Below are 20473 nucleotides of genomic sequence, written 5' to 3' on the forward strand. Positions count from 1 at the left end.
AATAGGGTGGTGGACCACCAACCACCGCTGGAGAAAAAGAAGTCAAAGTTTCGGCAAAGGAGAAGCGTAACACGAGCTGCACGAATTGAAAAAACCCTAAAGAACGATAGCCAAACCGCCACGGGAACGGTGGTGCAAATGGCTATGGTTGTTGGCCCTATATATAAAAAGGAACTTAAAAGACAAAAGAACGTTAATTTCATTCAAAATGAAACCAAAGTTAACCCACATATTCAAAAAATGTTAATAAGCCAAAATAAAGTACCAAATGTTGAAACAAAAATCTCTAAAGTAAAGGTGCCAAGTTCATTTCGCTCTACACTCTTCCCTTAACTCCCAATTGGTCACCTGTCATATAAGAAAGAAAAATGGAATACGACTAAGACAAATCATAGCGGGCATAACGAAGATTAAAATTAGTATGACATGCAAAGACTTATTTCAACACACGCTTATCTATAGTTAATATTAAAAGGCTATAATGATGACATCATAAATAGTCATTTTTCTTCATTGAAAAAAATCAAAATAAAAATAGAAAAAAATCTAACCCACTTGAATGACATCATAAATCAATTTAATTTACAATTAAAAGTTAATTTTTACAATTAATTATAATTTAATTATTATGATTAAGATATAAAGGCATTTATTATTAGTTATAATTATTATTAAAAATATAAATACTCAATTTTTAAGCAAATTTTATTATTATTATTATTATTATTATTATTATTATTATTATTATTATTATTATTATTATTAATTATTATTATTATAATTATAATAATTATTATTATATTATTAATATTCAAATATTGATTCTCTTTACGGGATTAATTACTTTACATATGTATGTGAAAATACATGTATCTATATGTTTATAAAAACAACGACAAGTTTCTTAGTCAGAATTCGTGGTTTTACGGGTCATTAAACTAAACGACTTTAACATTTACATTCACTTAATTTCTAAAAACATTTCATTAAACTATTTCGTTTAACCAAACCCGTGGTTCCACGGGTCATTTCACTAGTTTTCAAATCAAAATACAAATTGATATAATTCCACAATACCGAAATGTCAATATATCAAAGTCGAGATTAGATAGATGGAAATATGAGCTCAAGTCAAGTTCTTTTCAGAAAACATCAACAACATAATGTCATTTGCAAACTTCAGATTCTGTATTTATATTTATACAAATATACATTAGTTGCTCATATGAAACATATTTCAAGCTCGGTTAATAAACTCGATCACGAGCCTGAATTTGATAAAAGTTTGACTTGATCGAGCTGCACTTGTACATTTGTAGCTAGACCTCGAGAAGCAAGCACGACAAAACAAAAAGGAAACCCAAATCTTAAATGGCTAACTTCCATGCTTGTAGCATATAGATTAATATATGTGATCACGGTTATTAGTTTATTTATAAATAAATCACATTAGGTATCCCACTAAAATGGCTAACTTCCATGCTTCTATCTGTCCCTCTAAAAATGCATCTGCTTAATGTACACCTTTTTAAACATTGCCAAATTACAACATCCAACACAAAAAAAATTGTAATGCCCAAAAAAAAAAAAAAAAAAAAAAAAAACTATATCCATTCCTAAACAACTGTATTTTGTGTGTATCCCATGTTTATTATGTATCATACATACTTCCATGCTTCTTGTTCATCCTCGATCTCCATTTGTGCATGACGCCTAAAATTTGAACTCCTCTGAATAAACCATACAAAATTATAAAACACGGAACGAGAAACATCAAGCATAACATATCATTTGCGCAAACCTACCTCTGTTTCATTCATCTGTACTGAAACGGCTGGTCTTTGTCTTACGGTAACACTTCTTGGTACCGGGAAATGTTCAACTTCATCAGTTGTTTTTCCTTCCCTCGCTCTCTTTTTCGTTAACATTAGTTTTGTCGGCAGAGGCTGTGTAACAAACAATTAGGAATTAACACACGATATGATACATATATTGTAACAAAGTTTAGATTTCGATAAATTTATTTTACCATGTAGCGAGCCTCGGATCCACCAAACGTCACAAGGTAATTTGTAGGATCATTTGCATCCTCACCCCGAACCTGCCAAATTAGGCCACATCAGTTTCTGTTGCAGAACGCCCTAACATTTTTTATGTTTTTTAAAAAAAAAGAAGCAATATTTGTTACGTACATCCCAGTGATACTCGCGAACCCATGTGTAAGAAATAACTTCGTTTTCATCATACATATCCTTGGATAACTGAAACCAGTAAGTCAGTATGCATTAAATGTAAGGGCTAGAATAAATATAGATAGTCAGTTAAAAAATGTTAGATACCTATGTTACCAGAGAAAAAAAAGAAGATAATAACATGCTAGTAACTCTTCTTTTTTAAAATTTGACTTTACAAGAGCTAATTTGTAATTTACCTCACCAACCGTAGGAACCATATAAGCCAAAAAAATTTCGGGTTTAGCGGAACCTGAGGTGCTTGTCACAAAACTTTTCAAAATGGCCTGCGATAGAACAAAAAGTCAATTACAGGGACCAATTTGTCAAATTTAAACACTTTATTTGTAGCCCAACTTATTACCTGAGATTCATGTGCTTCTCGAACAGACTTGTCCATTTTATTATAGCTTTCTGAATCAGCGGTAGGTCCCCCGTCAAAAGTTGCGACTACAAATTGATCATTCCACCTACCAAAATAAGTCGGTAATTAAAAGCTGTGACTTACCATTTGTGATCTAATATTCACTACTACATTTAGAGCCCTTTATTTAGACGTGTTCAATGCATAACACGTCTAATTTATTAAACGAAACACGTCTAATTAAGGTTTTTAGAAGAAAAAAAACACACACGGAACACGTCTAAATAATAGTAACAACAGGTCTAATTAGAAACCCACGACACGTCTAAATAAGTATAACACCTCTAATTGGTAACCACGTCTAATAACATTTAATAACTTTTACCAGGAACACCTCAAATTGTCTAACAAATATGCGAACACGTCTAATTATCTTGGTGAAATTGACGATGAATTGTTTTTTTTACCAGAGGTGAAATTGGCGGTTTAAAAGGTCCTCAACCTACTAGGTTCGACGATTAGGAACGGAATGTTTTGTTGCTCTGATTTCTTGGTCAGAAAATTGATGTGATTTTAGAGGTTAGGGTTTATATTTTATAATTTATTAAGTCGATGATAGTTTCAGTTTATGCGGCTTACATGAAACTTAAAGTTATTTGCTTGACAAACTTGTTCTGATTGATTTGATTTCACGTTACCGAATTGATGTCGTAATAGGCAAAATGTATGATAAATATCATCCAACAACTATTGTTGTTATTTGACATATATTTGATATTGTAATCTATATCTGTATATCATTAGCCAACGTAAAGTCAAACATTTTTATATGTTTTGCTGTAACGAGTTGCTCCTTTATTTCTTACAATTATGAACATGTAGTTATCAACAAGAAATACGGATCAAAACATCTTTCTAAAACGTTTTTAGTTAGTTATGCACTCCAAGTGTTTGTGTTTATGTCATCGATATTTAACCGTCGATATTCTAAAAGAATTTAGCGTCTTTTTGGCCAAATATATCAAGAAAATAATCCCCTTATTTAGTGCTTCAGATGGTTGATTGGTTCAAATTATGTAGTTTCATGATATAAGCCATGCTCTGAATGGAAAAAAAAAAAAAAAAAAAAAAAAAAAAAAAATTCTTATTGAATGCTTGATATATGGCCTTTGGTAGGTTAGAGATTTGTGTCCAGATTATGAGAAATACCATGTCATTTGTCAGCTTTGAAGTATTAAGGGGTTGTTTTGCTCTTTATAAAGTGGTTAACAACTTAACTTTCCTTGCTTAGAATTGGAGGTAATTATGTTTTCCTTTAACTTGCCTAATGCCAACTGTTTGTTATTTTCTTTTGTTTTAGGAGGAGCACTTTGGACTTTGGAGAGAAAGTTCAACATAAATGAACTCACTCGAATTCTGTAAAAAACCAAACACATTCCCCTTACACTTTCAGTTCTACTATTGACCTTCGAATCATATTGCAGTCTGTTGGAATAATAAGGTACCTTCTCTTGATTTCTGCAGCTTCTTTCCAGCTTATTTTGGTGGTTAGTTGGTTCATGAGTGCTTCAGGTTGTTTTTTTTATGGTTGTTTTAAATAGTTATATAGTTGTGGTAATGTGAGGCTATATATATTTGCTTTTCTACTTGAAGTTTTGGTACTGCATGTCCCTTATAAATTGTTATTGTTCTTTAGATTGCTTACCTTTTTACCATTGATAATATATATGATTGTGTGATGGCGATTTGGTTTTTGGAGTTTGTGTTTTGCTGTGTTCGTATTTTCGCGGTGTTGAGTTTGGCCTTTGTGTTATTTGACAGTTGTTTGCTGAGACTATGGCCCATAAGAAAAGGAAGAAGAAGATAACCGATAGCTTTGTCTATTCTTCCGGTAGTGGTGCTACTGGTAGGAACTGTACGCTCCCTTCCATGTCACGCAGACAAGCCCTAAAGAGAATTTCTGGAATTTCAGATGGATTAGCTTCAGCAGTTTATGATGTTTCTTTGTCACATGGCGGTTCACCAAATATCAAAGGTAAGTTTTGTTGTTGTTTGTAAATTCATTGCCTTTTTAATTTAATGTGTGTGTGTGTGTGTGTGTGTATATATATATATATATATATATATATATATATATATATATATTGTCAACAATAGAAAGTGTTGGCTATTGAAGTATACTTTTTATGGTGCCCATAAACTCGAGAAAACTAAATCGACGTGGATGACAAAGAACATATGATTACATAAAATTTAATCGTGGCAAACATATTTCCTGACTTTGGGTTCAACTAGATTCTAGGTCAACTTTAGGGTTTGATTATTACTTGATTTGTGGTTATTTAGCCCTTTCATTTCGTTAATTGTAGTGGCTACGAACACCGAACACCATCGACGCTAATTGACAGTCTTAGGGTTTTGCTCTTGGTCTCGAGATGGTGACCTAAAATCATTACAAGTGCTCTGGAATGTGATTCAGTTTTACAAATTAGATTTTGTCATATGTTGAATTATATTGCTTAATCAGTCCGATTTGAATTCGTTTATAATGTGTTTGCATATACTTTGCACAATCGTGATGATGAATTATGCCAAGCCAACGTATTTGATGCAAGCCATTTGGTACTAAATTGAAAACCTATGGAAGTGTATTTAAATTCTTGTCAAATGATGCAGTTTTTATAAAACATGAATTACAAATTGCAAGGTTATGAAGCATACTACGATTAGAGATTCAATTTAGAACATATCGTGTCAATTTATTCAAACTATCAAACACATTTAATTTTGTAATTCTAAATTAAGTTTGGTTCTGATATTATTGCAGTAGGCACCGCTACGAAAATTCGAGAGCTTATGCCTGCTGATGATCTCACTAATGATGTAGTGAAAAGTCATTTGCAAGTAAGTTATCAGTTATTATCAACCTTTCTATATTTGGTTGATTTCATGATATTTGGTTGATTCAAAGTATAGATTCATGTTCTTATTGTTCTTTCGTTCACATTCTGCTGTGCGCAATTGTGCTACTCGCTGAAATCACACCATGTATCTCTGTAAGTACATCTTTAGTTTTGTACCATATTTAATTTTCAGTTGATTATTTTTTTGTTTGACAGCCACTTAGGTTTCGATATGGAGTTCATGATTTATGTTTAAGGTAGATTGGTTATAATACTGTGTTGGTTCGTTAAGCAAGGACCGGCTAGTTTCGCATAAGTACCAGCAACAAAACTAACCATTGTATGCTATAAGAAGGAATCAAACTCATTTTTGGATACGAAGAATACATATGTTAAGAATGATCGAGTAAAAGTACTATAAACCCTAAATATAAATTTTAAAGATGTACTTAATTGTACAGGTGTTGAGATTAATGAGTTGCAGAATTCTGGAGGATGTTGTTGATTTGTTAGACTGCGGCTGCTAGAGGTAAAGGTTTAGATGAGATTCTGCAGCTAGAGTAGAGGTAGAGGTAGAGGTAGAGGTAAAGGCATGTTGGATGAGTGCTAAAGAACAACTATATCTACCTTATAGTTGTGTTTTTTAGTTTAGAGTTTCCTTTATTGTAAATTACATCTAAGAATTTTTTTTGTAAATACTTTAAAGATACTTATACATATCATATTTATATATATAGTTTGGTTTTGTAGTAAATTTGATTTGGTATATTTAGTGCATTTGGTATTTTGTTTGTATTATTTGACATATTTGATATTTTAATTTATTTGGCTCTAGAGAATTATCTGGTATTTGGTGGATATTATATGAAATATTTAAGATTTTAACTATGGTTAACAATTACCGAGAACACGTCTAATTGCAAGATGAACACGTCTAATTGCAACTAACGGAACATAACGGAACACGTCTAATTGCAACTAACGGAACACGTCTAATTGCAACTAACGGAACACGTCTAATTGTAAATAACGGAACACGTCTAAAAGACATAACGGAACAGCCTAATGTAACGATTTGACAACACGTCTACTTGAGAGTTTAGAGCGGTTCCTTGAACCGCACTATATGTCACCACTCAATTGAATCCGTCACATGTAGACGTGTTGTTCAACACGTCTAAAAAGGTTTTTCCACACGTCTAATTGTGCCGGAATGCAGGGGCGAGCCAGGATTGGTGGTCAGTGGTGTCACCGGTTAAAATTCAAAAAAAATTCTACTAGATGTCTTATTTCAGTGGTGTCACTCAAAAAAATTTACACTATTCATTGGTGTCACAAGTTAAAAACTCAAAAAAATTTCCACTATATCGCGTATTTCAGTGGTGTCCCGTGCCCACCCTGGGCTCTACATAGCTACGCCTCTGCCGGAATGTAGTAGTGATTACTTCCTACGTATTCTTTATATTTTGTTAACATCTAATAGATCTTTTATTTATCTATCACAATGTACAAAACAAATTAATGGCAATAAATGATATATATATATATATATATATATATATATATATATATATATATATATATATATATATATATATATATATATATATATATATATATATATATGAAACTGTATATATGTGAAACTGGAAACACATAAACACATTGCAACAGATTACCTTAAGCATAATATTCATATTCATAATATTCATATAGGAACATACTATAAATATAATCAGAAACTGAAACGTAAAACGATCAAACCGAATTTAAGGGTTGAACCGGGCTTGTGTTTGACACAATTACCTTAAACAGATTCTTCGTCTGTTCCCAGGGTACACCGGTTCGAAGCAGCGTACTGCCGAACTTGAACTTGCCTGAAAATTCGTCGTAAGTAGATACCAAGTTGAACTGAGAAGGAAAGCTTTAGCACTTGTGTGAGTGTGTGTTTTCTTTATGTTTTTTATGTTTGGGTGTATGTCATTATGTACCCCAAGATCCCTTATATAGAAAACAATCAACAATTGGTAACACCTAACACTTATTATAATATTCAATTATTGTCACTAATGATTTGATGTTAAGAGTAATTCTTAAACAAATCATTTAATCATTCTAGTGACATAACCAATAAGTGAAGTTGTAATGGGTCATGACTGTAATCGAACTTACAACAAAAAGAAAACTGACCACATTGTACCACACACGCATCTTTGAGATTCGATATCTCATTTACATTTGATCCGTTTTGGACACACTTTAGCTTGTTTTAAAGTCCTCATCAAGGACTACAAAAACCCACTAAATATCTACTAATATATATTACGTTATGATATATTAATATGTGTTCAAAGTTTGTAAAACCCATTTGTTTTACCAAAATTTCCAACAATCCCCCACATGAATGGAGATCGCTCTCAGAAACAACAATCTTCCGATTAAATTTCAGCAGTTGAATCTTGCATACGATAGGTAGGTGTTACCCTTTGAACCTTCGCTTATGAAACGCACTTAGTATAACGACCCTCATTTTTCCATTCTATATTTTTTCAATATTAAATGCCCAAACAATATAATTAAAAGTTAATGATCAAACTTTAATCAACAATTGTTAAGTGTTAAGAGTTAGAAAACATATTAATTAACTTTGTGCAATAATTGACAAGTTAATAAAAGATGAAAATAATAAACTGTTAGTCGACACTCGCTACTAATTAAAATTTATGCATTTATGTAATATTATAACTAATAACCTGTAAGTAATAAATAAAAAGTGACATTTATATAAATAATAAAACAATTGGGAACTAAATATATACAAGTCATGAATTAGTAAAAAGAAAATAATACTTATCAATGTAGTAAATGTAAAAATAATAATAGTAATAATAATGAGACTAAAGAATCTTAAACCATTACATCCTTATGTTGACTAAAAATAAGGTATAAACTAGTACCACCTATTGTTGACTAAAAAAAAATTATAAAACTCATTTTATCAACTTTATTTTCACTATAAATAGCACCCATTTGTTTCATTTCAACTCACACCTCAAAACACACTCTCAACTTGAAAGAAACTCTCCCAAGTCTCAGCAACTATTTTTTTGTAAGTCCCCTAATTAATTTATATAGTTTTTATTAAGTTTTTATATAGTTTTATGCTAGTTTTTATGTTAAAAACTAATTAAATACGAAATTAATTTTAATAAAAAATGTAAATACATGATAATTAGTGTTAAGTATCCTAATGTCTATAAAAATTAGTTTCATGAATTATAAAGTCGGAATAGTATTTATTAAAAATCAAAAACTGATTTTTTTTATAAACCGAAATACATAAATGATTTTTATTAAATAGTAAACGAATTTTTTTGTAAAATTTTATTTTAGTCGCTTGCTATATCATATGTAAGGGTAATTATAAATTTTTTTTATAATTAAATTCGCATGTTTAATATTTAATTTGAATTTTCTTCTGAAAACGCTACAGTACCCGATTAAACTGTTTTTTTATAATAAAATGAAATTACATGTTACAGCAGGTTTTTAACCATGATAACTATTAAAAACTACTTAATAACTATTAATAAATTTATAAAAATATTTGTAGAATTAATGGTTATGTATTTCTATTTAATTTTTTTTATTAAAACTAAAAACTACACAATAGTATGATTAAATAGTTAAACTATTTATATAAATGTATAAATAATTTTTCTGACTTTGTTGTAACATTATAAGCATAGAAAAAATATTGGTTGAATTAATTTGGTTCATTTAATAATTAATTCTTTATAAACTTTGTATTATTACAAACCGAAAGGAAAATGGAAAATAAATACTTAAACACCATAACAAAAATCTATAAATTTTTCTTAAGCTTATTTTGATCAGTAGAACATAAGAAAAATATAAAATGTGATGTTTAATTTGTTTACCTATTTATTTACATTTTAGCTATTAAAACAATAATAAAAAGTGTTATTTAATACACAAAACTTAATATTAATGTGTATAAAAATTTTTATTATGTTTTATACATATTACCTACTGATATTAAATCAATATTACACTTGTTAATATTATTAGATAATTAATTGATGCTATTATTGATCTAAAACAAAATTTAAAATAAATATATATATGTATCCTTACATATATATAATATTTATATATATTGAAACACTTATAAGTAAAATAACTAAAGTGTTGTATTCCTATACACACCTAAAAACATATTGGATCGGTATATTAGACTTGTATAGATCTTAAACTTTCTCGATGTGGATGGAAGCTCGAAAGTCTTAGGTGGAGGGTCTGGATTGACCAATTTAACGGATCCTAGTGCTCAGAAACCTAATGACCTGAAAAGTCCATTTTAAATTGAAAGTGGGTAGATTGGAAGCTTGTCTAATATGCAAAAGCCTTTCCAAAACGATAAACAATCTTTAAACTTACTACACACGAAAATACTTAAACTTATCTTCATACGGGCAAAACATCTAAACTATTCTCAACTTATTCTTAGGTTGACTTATCTTGTGCTTCGATCATCCATACATTCTCTTTAAGGACTACCTTACTTCATCGAATTACTAAGGTGATTTTTATAGCCCCACTTTACTTGAGCTCAATTTACTTTTTATACTTATTGGGGTGAGACACATGCTGCTTTTACTATTTACAATTTAGACACAAGTACCAACTAAAACTATGCTATACCCGGCTATGTCCGACTAAGTCCCTACAGTGATATTTTTAGGTGCTGCGGCATGCTTAGTTATTGGGGATAGGCCTATCGGGAGTAACGTCCCCGATACATTTGATGTTATCTTTGTATTGCTTGATAATGAAATTAAACCGACAAGTAGAACTAACTTGTCATGGGGCAAACTTGAACGTTTAGTCTAAATATCACGCACTGGCATAACTTTTTGATCCTGCGGGAGATCAACCTTACAAATTAAATCTTGTGGTCTAAAACAAACGGTCAAACTTATTTGTTAAACCTATGAACTTCACTCAACCTTTTGGTTGACACTTTAGCATGTTTTGTCTCAGGTGCTGTTTGATTCAAGCTCTTATACTTACTGCTTATGTGATATTACTTGGACATAGGATCAAGAGATATCGCATTTATTACTTCTGCATGTGAACATTTCCATTATTGTTATTCCTATCATTGTAACTACGTTTCATTTTCCGCTGCGTGCTCAATAAAGTTTGTTTTATCATTTAGTATTGTTCTCGTATATTATAATATGTTGGTTGATTTGATATTAAGTCACATTTCACCCAGGCCCTAACTGGGGGTGTGACAGATTGGTATCAGAGCAAACCAGGCTGTTATAGAGAACCAGGATTGCATTTTTATGTGTGCCTTACTTGTTAGCTAGGGTGCCTTAGCAATCTAGGAAACTATAACCTTTCCTGCCTTAGACTTAAAGCACTTAGGATTGTCGTATAATCTTAACAATTATGCTTTAATAAACTTGACTCAAAGATTCTAATCAAGGTCTCTTTCCTAATGATAGGATGTCAAGCTCAAACGTTAACAAGCCCAACAAAGCAACTCATAACCCTACCACCGAAGTAGGTGTTGGACACTCTTCAACTTCGAGACCAGTTCGAAGTCCTCTTTATAGTCCTGCTTCACCACCGCTGAATTATAGCCCGAATACTATTTTAGATTCACATGGGTCTCCTCAATACTACCCAACTCCGAGAACCCAAGATAAGGGAAAACGGCATGAAGAAGTTGGTCCATCAAGGAAGAGAGCCCGATCTCCTTTTTATGATGGTCCTAAGTATGAAATCATGAGATTACGAAACGATACCGAGAGAAACATTGGAGGTCTACTTCGCCACATGGAAAGAGTGGATCGTCGAATGAAGAAACTTATGAAAGAAAACGTCGAGCTAAGAAAGGAGTTGCTGATGCTAAAGTGCGAGGAAGAACGCAACACTCGCTGGGGAAAGCAATCACTTGCTTACCTCAAGGAGGATGTTGATGTCCGAATGAAAATGGAGAAAGGTCGAGTCGACGAACAACTTGCCATAAGAGAGTACAACACTAATGCCGTAAACAGTCGTGTTACCAACCTTTATGACAACTTCGAGTATCTCTATGAGAAACAAAAGACGAAAAATGAGAAAGTTGAGGAGTTTATGAAGAAGGTTGGAGACGAAATATGAAGACTACTTCAATCTTAATATTTCCTAGTTATTTTTCCTATTTTCCATCTATGTAAAGGCTGTGCCTTAAACAATTTCTATTTCCGAATCGTGTAATAAAGGCTTATTTAATGCCTCGTTCTAATAATATAAAGTTTTTTATTAATATCATGCGATATCAATACTTTAGTTTATTCATACTTGTGATTACTCAAACTTATAACTTGTTAAACTTATCAAACATATGTTCACTTTTATGTAGTGACATCATGGTTCGTTCAGCTGCACCTACCGTTAACAACGTTGTGTTAACTACTGAGCAATTCCAACAGTTACTCGCTGCTGCCCAAGGCAACGCCCAAGCTAATCATGCTAATACTCAACCAAAACCTTGTTCCTACAAGGACTTTACAAACTGTCACCCTCCCGCTTTTAAGGGAAACGAAGAAGCTGTCGAACTAGTTCGTTGGTTCGAAAAGATGGAATCTATTTTCCGTATTTGCAACTGTGGTGATGATGATCGAGTAAAGTATGCCACTAGCTCGTTGGGTGGTAATGCTTTAACTTGGTGGACTGCTTATGCCAAGTCCGTAGGAATTGATAATGCTAATGCAATTCCATGGGACGAACTCAAAAGTATGATGGTCAACAAATTCTGCCCAAGGAGTCAAGTTCAGAAGCTTGAAGCTGAGTTCTGGGAACTCAGGGTCAAGGGTACTGACATTGAGAATTATACCAATCGTTATCTGGAGCTTTCTACTCTATGTCCTGAAATGTTTCCTACTGAAGCTAGAAGAATTGAGCGGTATATTGAAGGTCTTCCCGAGGATGTTCAAGGGAATGTTATTGCTGCTGAGAAGGTTACTTTGGATGCTGTGATTCTCATGGCACAAAATCTCATGTTGGCCAAGAGAAGAAGGGCGTCGGCCAATAAGAAAGTTGAAACCAAGGGTAATGATGGTAAGAGGAAGTTTGAGCCGTCTCAAGGTTCAACTCAGAATGTTAGTAAAAAGCTTATGGATAGTACAAGGACGAATTATAAGGGCACTTATCCTTTTTGTGTTCGTTATGAAAGGCATCACCCGGGGCAGTGCACTGCCACTTGTTCGTTGTGTAAGAAAGTGGGACACGTAGCTAAGACGTGTAGGACTCCTCCAAAGAATAAATCTATTGTTCCTGCCAAAGCTCCTCCTACTTGTTATACTTGTGGGGAAAAGGGACACATTAGTCCAAATTGCCCTAAGAAGAGAGATAATCCTGCTACTGGAGCCAATACTACTGCTGCAAAGGGTCGTGCATTTGTTATTACTGCTGCTGAAGCCCGAGATGAAGATGAGGTCATCACGTTTACGTATCTCGTCAATAATTGCTACGCAACTATTTTATTCGATACTGGTGCCGACCGAAGTTACGTATCTAATGAATTTTGTACCCTATTTACTGAAAAGCCTCAACCCTTAGAAACTAAACGATTAGTAGAAGTAGCCAATGGAAAGATCATGAAAGTTGATAAAATTTATAAAAACTGCAACCTAATCTTAGCCAGCAAAGAATTTAAGATAGACCTTTTGCCGGTCGAGCTAGGAAGTTTCGATGTCGTAGTTGGAATGGATTGGTTAGGTCCATTAAGAGCTGCGATCATGTGTTACGATAAAACCGTTCATGTTCCATTAGGAAATGGAGAGACTCTTATTATCCAAGGTAAAAAGAGTGGTTCCAATCTCAATATTATCTCCTGTATTAAAACCCGCAAATACCTTATGAAAGGTTATCCAGCTATTCTAGCCCACGTTAATCTGATTGAATCGAAAGAGAAGCGAATTGAAGATGTACCAGTAGTTAAAGACTTTCCCGATGTGTTTCCCGAAGATCTTCCGGGTATTCCACCTCCTCGACAAGTTGAATTCCAAATTGATTTAACTCCTGGTGCTGCTCCTGTTGCTAAAGCACCATACCGTTTAGCACCTTCCGAAATGAAGGAATTATCCAACCAACTCCAAGAACTATTGGATAAAGGTTTCATTCGTCCAAGCTCGTCCCCTTGGGGAGCTCCTATTCTGTTTGTTAAAAAGAAGGATGGTACATTAAGGATGTGCATTGATTACCGCGAACTTAACAAGCTTACTATCAAGAACCGTTATCCGTTGCCACGTATTGATGATCTATTTGACCAACTTCAAGGGTAAAGTGTTTATTCAAAGATTGATTTAAGATCCGGTTATCACCAACTCAAGGTCAAGGAATCCGATATTCCTAAGACTGCTTTTCGCACTCGTTATGGGCACTATGAATTCTGTGTCATGCCTTTTGGTTTAACTAATGCTCCTGCCGTGTTCATGGACCTCATGAATCGTGTTTGTAAACCGTATCTTGACAAATTTGTCATCGTATTCATTGACGACATCTTGATCTATTCGAAGAATGAGAAAGAGCATGAGCAACATTTGCGCATGATTCTTGAACTCTTACGAAAGGAACAACTTTATGCTAAATTTTCTAAGTGCGAGTTTTGGCTCAAAACCGTACAATTTCTCGGACATGTTGTTGATAGAAACGGAATACATGTCGATCCAGCTAAGATTACTGCTATTCAGAACTGGGAGATACCAAAGACTGCAAAGCATATTCGTCAATTTTTGGGACTTGCCGGTTACTATCGAAGGTTTATAAAAGATTTTTCTCTCATTGCCAAACCTCTTACAAAGCTGACTCAAAAAGAGAAGAAATTTGAGTGGTCCGAAGAACAGGAATCTGCTTTCAAGATTCTGAAGGAGAAGTTGACCACAGCCCCGATTCTTTCTTTACCTGAAGGTACCGACGACTTTGTTGTTTACTGCGATGCCTCAAAGCATGGCTTTGGTTGTGTTTTAATGCAACGAGAGAAGGTTATCGCCTATGCATCTAGACAGTTGAAGAAACATGAAGTAAACTATACCACACATGACCTAGAGTTAGGTGCCGTGGTATTTGCATTAAAGATATGGAGACATTATCTCTATGGTAATCACTTTACGGTGTACACTGACCATAAAAGTCTTCGACACATCTTTGATCAAAAACAGCTGAATATGAGGCAAAGTCGATGGCTCGAGACATTGAACGATTATTATTGTGAGCTGAAATATCATCCTGGCAAGGCGAATGTAGTTGCCGATGCCCTTAGTCGAAAAGACGATATTAAACGTGTTCGTGCTTTAAACCTAAAAATCAAATCGAATCTTATTTCACGAATCTGTGAAGCTCAATTGGAAGCTATTAGACCGACACTTATCGAAGGTGAAGGACCTATTGGTTTTGAGAACCAACTTCAAGTGAAAGCTAATGGTACACGGTACTTTGGTAATAGAATCTGGGTTCCTCGTTTTGGTAATCTTCGCGAACTAGTCTTGGATGAAGCACATAAGACTAGATATTCTATCCATCCCGGTTCCAGTAAGATGTATCACGATGTGAAGGAATTCTACTGGTGGCCTAACATGAAAGCCGATATTGCTACTTATGTTAGTAAGTGTCTCACTTGTTTGAAAGTCAAGGCCGAACATCAAAAGCCTTCTGGTCTGTTGACACAACCCGACATTCCGCAGTGGAAGTGGGAAGGTATCACTATGGACTTCGTTACTAAGTTACCTAAGACTTCGAACGGTAACGATACTATTTGGGTCGTAGTTGATCGTCTTACTAAATCTGCACATTTCATACCGATCAAGGAAACCGACAAGATGGATAGATTAGCACAGCTTTATATTAAAGAAATCGTCTCACGTCATGGTGTTCCTATCTCGATCATTTCTGATCGCGATAGTCGATTTGTTTCTAGATTTTGGAAAACTTTACAATCTGCTCTTGGAACTCAACTCGACATGAGTACAGCTTATCATCCGCAAACCGATGGTCAAAGTGAACGAACCATTCAAACTATGGAGGATATGCTACGTGCTTGTGCAATCGATTTCGGCAAAGGATGGGATAGACATCTACCTTTGGTTGAATTTTCTTATAATAACAGTTATCACTCCAGCATTAAGGCTGCACCTTTTGAAGCTTTATATGGACGGAAGTGTAGATCCCCTTTGTGTTGGGATGAACTTGAGGACAGACATTTAACTGGTCCTGAAATTATTCACGAAACTACCGAAAAGATTGTTCAAATCAAGCAACGTTTAGAAACTGCCCGTAGCCGACAGAAAAGCTATGCCAATAAGAAACGAAAAGACATCGAATACCAAGTTGGAGATAAAGTCATGTTGAAAGTATCCCCTTGGAAAGGTGTTGTCCGCTTCGGTAAGCGAAGTAAACTCAGTCCACGATATGTTGGACCATTCACAATCACTGAAAGAGTCGGTCCCGTGGCATACCGATTAGAACTGCCAACCGAACTTAGTCAAGTACATGATGTGTTTCATGTCTCAAATCTTAAACGGTGTCTTGCCGATGACACACTCGTTATTCCTCTGGATGATGTCCGCATTGATGAGCAAATGCACTTCGTTGAAGAACCTATAGAAATCATGGAAGGAGAGGTCAAACAAACGCGTAAAAGCAATATACCTATCGTTAAAGTCCGGTGGAATTCGCGTAGAGGCCCCGAATATACCTGGGAACGCAAAGACCATATGAAACGGAAATATCCCCATCTCTTCTCAACTGCTGATGCAAACGAGAAAACTACCTAAAAACTTCGGGACGAAGTTTTCAATAACGGGGAGGTACTATAACGACCCTCATTTTTCCATTCTATATTTTTTCAATATTAAATGCCCAAACAATATAATTAAAACTTAATGATCAAACTTTAATCAACAATTGTTAAGTGTTAAGAGTTAGAAAACATATTAATTAACTTTGTGCAATAATTGACAAGTTAATAAAAGATGAAAATAATAAACTGTTAGTCGACACTCGCTACTAATTAAAATTTATGCATTTATGTAATATTATAACTAATAACCTGTAAGTAATAAATAAAAAGTGACATTTATATAAATAATAAAACAATTGGGAACTAAATATATACAAGTCATGAATTAGTAAAAAGAAAATAATACTTATCAATGTAGTAAATGTAAAAATAATAATAGTAATAATAATGAGACTAAAGAATCTTAAACCATTACATCCTTATGTTGACTAAAAATAAGGTATAAACTAGTACCACCTATTGTTGACTAAAAAAAAATTATAAAACTCATTTTATCAACTTTATTTTCACTATAAATAGCACCCATTTGTTTCATTTCAACTCACACCTCAAAACACACTCTCAACTTGAAAGAAACTCTAACAAGTCTCAGCAACTATTTTTTTGTAAGTCCCCTAATTAATTTATATAGTTTTTATTAAGTTTTTATATAGTTTTATGCTAGTTTTTATGTTAAAAACTAATTAAATACGAAATTAATTTTAATAAAAAATGTAAATACATGATAATTAGTGTTAAGTATCCTAATGTCTATAAAAATTAGTTTCATGAATTATAAAGTCGGAATAGTATTTATTAAAAATCAAAAACTGATTTTTTTTATAAACCGAAATACATAAATGATTTTTATTAAATAGTAAACGAATTTTTTTGTAAAATTTTATTTTAGTCGCTTTCTATATCATATGTAAGGGTAATTATAAATTTTTTTTATAATTAAATTCGCATGTTTAATATTTAATTTGAATTTTCTTCTGAAAACGCTACAGTACCCGATTAAACTGTTTTTTATAATAAAATGAAATTACATGTTACAGCAGGTTTTTAACCATGATAACTATTAAAAACTACTTAATAACTATTAATAAAGTTATAAAAATATTTGTAGAATTAATGGTTATGTATTTCTATTTAATTTTTTTTATTAAAACTAAAAACTACACAATAGTATGATTAAATAGTTAAACTATTTATATAAATGTATAAATAATTTTTCTGACTTTGTTGTAAAATTATAAGCATAGAAAAAATATTGGTTGAATTAATTTGGTTTATTTAATAATTAATTCTTTATAAACTTTGTATTATTACAAACCGAAAGGAAAATGGAAAATAAATACTTAAACACCATAACAAAAATCTATAAATTTTTCTTAAGCTTATTTTGATCAGTAGAACATAAGAAAAATATAAAATGTGATGTTTAATTTGTTTACCTATTTATTTACATTTTAGCTATTAAAACAATAATAAAAAGTGTTATTTAATACACAAAACTTAATATTAATGTGTATAAAAATTTTTATTATGTTTTATACATATTACCTACTGATATTAAATCAATATTACACTTGTTAATATTATTAGATAATTAATTGATGCTATTATTGATCTAAAACAAAATTTAAAATAAATATATATATGTATCCTTACATATATATAATATTTATATATATTGAAACACTTATAAGTAAAATAACTAAAGTGTTGTATTCCTATACACACCTAAAAACATATTGGATCGGTATATTAGACTTGTATAGATCTTAAACTTTCTCGATGTGGATGGAAGCTCGAAAGTCTTAGGTGGAGGGTCTGGATTGACCAATTTAACGGATCCTAGTGCTCAGAAACCTAATGACCTGAAAAGTCCATTTTAAATTGAAAGTGGGTAGATTGGAAGCTTGTCTAATATGCAAAAGCCTTTCCAAAACGATAAACAATCTTTAAACTTACTACACACGAAAATACTTAAACTTATCTTCATACGGGCAAAACATCTAAACTATTCTCAACTTATTCTTAGGTTGACTTATCTTGTGCTTCGATCATCCATACATTCTCTTTAAGGACTACCTTACTTCATCGAATTACTAAGGTGATTTTTATAGCCCCACTTTACTTGAGCTCAATTTACTTTTTATACTTATTGGGGTGAGACACATGCTGCTTTTACTATTTACAATTTAGACACAAGTACCAACTAAAACTATGCTATACCCGGCTATGTCCGACTAAGTCCCTACAGTGATATTTTTAGGTGCTGCGGCATGCTTAGTTATTGGGGGTAGGCCTATCGGGAGTAACGTCCCCGATACATTTGATGTTATCTTTGTATTGCTTGATAATGAAATTAAACCGACAAGTAGAACTAACTTGTCATGGGGCAAACTTGAACGTTTAGTCTAAATATCACGCACTGGCATAACTTTTTGATCCTGCGGGAGATCAACCTTACAAATTAAATCTTGTGGTCTAAAACAAACGGTCAAACTTATTTGTTAAACCTATGAACTTCACTCAACCTTTTGGTTGACACTTTAGCATGTTTTGTCTCAGGTGCTGTTTGATTCAAGCTCTTATACTTACTGCTTATGTGATGTTACTTGGACATAGGATCAAGAGATATCGCATTTATTACTTCTGCATGTGAACATTTCCATTATTGTTATTCCTATCATTGTAACTACGTTTCATTTTCCGCTGCGTGCTCAATAAAGTTTGTTTTATCATTTAGTATTGTTCTCGTATATTATAATATGTTGGTTGATTTGATATTAAGTCACATTTCACCCAGGCCCTAACTGGGGGTGTGACACTTAGTCTACTGGCTCTGAGTAGACGGCGATGTCTTTGAACTCGTCTGCCGTTTGTGTAGGCGACAATACGCTTCACACAAGACTCTCCCTGACAAAGTCAAGTCCTCATAGTTATGTTCGTTATGGTCATGAACATTCGCCTGGTTCTGCGAGAGCTTATCAAATATTGTACCCCAACAATACCCTTCGAAGCGACCCCACTTCTCTATCACATAGGTGATTCACCACAGCGTGGCTACTGATTAAACACGCATGGTTATTTCAGTTGAATCATTAAAAGCCATATGCTTATCCTCTTACTTGTCACTTTTAGGAATGGACTAGGAAGTCTACTCTTAATTAGTAAACTCCCTTTAAAAGGTGTAGGGGTTGCTAGTTTAGTAATTAACTCCCTCACAGTGACTTCGCCAGTTCATACAAGTAGGTTGTCCTATTGAACTCAGATCTTGGGATCTCCAGTCAACTGAGTTAGGTTTTCCTTCATATAAACTTAGCCTTTCATGGGCTTTAGTCCCATTCCCACACACGACTTACACACTAACTCTCTGCTTAAGCCTTTTGTCAGCGGATCCGCAATATTATCCTTTGACTTCACATAGTCAATAGTGATAATTCCTGTAGAGATTAGTTGTCGTACTGTATTATGTCTACGTCGTATATGTCTATTCTTACCATTATACATTGTGCTATGAGCTCTACCAATCGCCGATTGGCTATCACAATGTATACTTATGGCCGACACCGGCTTAGGCCATCTTGGTATATCTTCAACGAATTGACGTAGCCATTCTGTCTCTTCACCAGCTTTGTCTAAAGCGACGAATTCTGATTCCATCGTGGATCTAGCAATAACCGTTTGTTTAGACGATTTCCACGATATAGCAGCACCTCCAAGTGTGAATACATATCCACTTGTTGCTCTGGAATCATTTGTATCAGATATCCAGTTTGCATCACAATGACCTTCGATCACTGCAGGATATCTATTATAATGCAGCCCGTAATCCCTAGTGTATCTTAAGTACCGGAGTAACCTTGTCATACACCTCCAGTGAGACGTACTTGGATTACTCGTGTATCTACTTAGCTTGCTTACAGCATATGCTAAGTCGGGTCGAGTACAACTCATTAGATACATTAAGCTGCCAACAATTCTTGAGTACTCTAATTGGTTAACAGGTTCTCCTCTGTTCTTAGCTAGATGTTGACTCGTGTCAATGGGAGTTCTAGCTACATTAGAGTCATTTGCATTGAACTTCTCAAGAATTTTATCCACATAA

The 20473-nt window shown here is 33.4% G+C and overlaps 1 pseudogene; it reads right to left on the reverse strand.

Moving 5' to 3' along the window:
- Positions 1-1641: 1641 nt before the first annotated feature.
- The window catches only part of LOC139889472 (protein PAF1 homolog), a 36865-nt pseudogene continuing 18033 nt past the window's right edge, over positions 1642-20473 (reverse strand).

The sequence above is a fragment of the Rutidosis leptorrhynchoides genome, chromosome 2 (genome assembly GCF_046630445.1).
Source record: "Rutidosis leptorrhynchoides isolate AG116_Rl617_1_P2 chromosome 2, CSIRO_AGI_Rlap_v1, whole genome shotgun sequence".
NCBI classification, from domain to species: Eukaryota; Viridiplantae; Streptophyta; class Magnoliopsida; order Asterales; family Asteraceae; genus Rutidosis; species Rutidosis leptorrhynchoides.